The following is a 1,474-nucleotide window of genomic DNA, read 5'->3' as shown; positions in this document are numbered from 1 at the left end:
GCTGCCTGCATCCACTTCACCATCATGGACTTGAACTCTCTGATGCCATCAAGTTAAATAAACTCTTCAATAATTTGTCTGGGCAATGGCTTTTTATCACAGCCATAGGATATAACTACTACATCATGGATGTGAACGTGGGCAGGCTGATGCTTTGAGCATGAATGTCTTCAAGGACAATGGTCCTGGGGAGGAATGTTTAGGAGAGCAGGAATCTGAGTCAGACCAGGGCCCACTCACATTACAGTGCCTGTACTCTTCCTGCGAATTTCAATCCCAAATGGGTTCTCCTTGATGGTGACGTCATATAGACGGCCTTCATTGGTGCTTTCTGGAACAGCAGGGATGTTCAGAGGCACTGGGACTTCATACCGTTTGTTGTTAGGATCAAAGATCTAGGCCAGAGGAAATCATTTTATGAAAAGACAAACTTGTGGCATTTACATCATAATTCTTTCCTAGCATACTGACAGTGATGATAATTAACAGCATTGCACAATTAACAATATAATTGAAGTATTAACAATACAATTCAAAATAACTCATGAAGATTTTTAATTCCCACCTCACAAAATATGAGAGGCTTGACTCTAGATATTTGAACAATACTGAATTGATCAATCCATCACAGGTAAATATGTTAAAACGTTAACAGTGGAAATATTCAGTTAGCAGTCATTTCAAAAGAACACTGTAGCCAAGAATTGTCCTCTAGAAATGCCTCAGCATCCTTTTAGAGCCTGTTTGTTTGGTCTCCTTTTACCTCACAACACGGGACTTAACCAACACAGCAGAGAACAAGGTTTTATTAAACAGCGTATTCTGGGACATATCCCAGTATTATAGGCAGTAGAACATTCGTTCATGAATTTCAAACCTGGTATCAACATGAAAAATTCATTCTGAAAATGGTATGGTATTTATAAACGTGTGACATATTCTTTTGTGTGTGGACTTATGAGTGCAGGGGGATATAAGACTCGAAAATAGGAAAAACATTAGTTATCCTGATTAAAAGCATCTCTTCTGGAAATGAAATAAAGCCAAGTAAATAAGAGCCACAGTGCGGCTGACACAACAGCAAAGAGTAGGGGCAGAAACTGAGAAATCCAAGGTTAAGGTCATGAAAGCTCGGGAATTCAGGGAACTAGGAAAGAAGAATTCAGCACTCTTGGGGGATGCCAGCTGACATGAACTCTGCAGAAGGGCTTTGCTATTGCAGGGAAGGAACAGCAAGATGATTTCTTGGAAGAAATACAGGCTGTCTGTTAAAAGTTAAGCACCAAAAAACCAGGCATAAAACTGAGACCAAGTGATTCTGGTAAAGAAACAAAACAGACCAAGACCCAGAGTATAAAGTGCCCAGAAAGACATGTGTGTGGAGGAGAGAACCACCATACAGCGTCATGGTTAGTGAGTGTGAGCTGAGGTGGCACACCCGACCAACTCCACTTTGGTGAGGACACAGAAAACA

General features: G+C 40.7%; 1 protein-coding gene across 1 annotated transcript in view; it reads right to left on the bottom strand.

The window, feature by feature from the left end:
• Mgam (maltase-glucoamylase) overlaps window positions 1-1,474 on the bottom strand; it is a 109,348-nt gene that overhangs the window by 59,365 nt on the left and 48,509 nt on the right. The gene's annotated exons all lie outside the window — the stretch shown is intronic.

The sequence above is a fragment of the Microtus ochrogaster genome, unplaced genomic scaffold, assembly GCF_000317375.1.
Source record: "Microtus ochrogaster isolate Prairie Vole_2 unplaced genomic scaffold, MicOch1.0 UNK4, whole genome shotgun sequence".
Classification (NCBI taxonomy): domain Eukaryota; kingdom Metazoa; phylum Chordata; class Mammalia; order Rodentia; family Cricetidae; genus Microtus; species Microtus ochrogaster.
The sequence above is the reverse complement of the archived record's forward strand: the minus strand, read 5'-3'. Positions and strand labels throughout refer to the sequence as shown.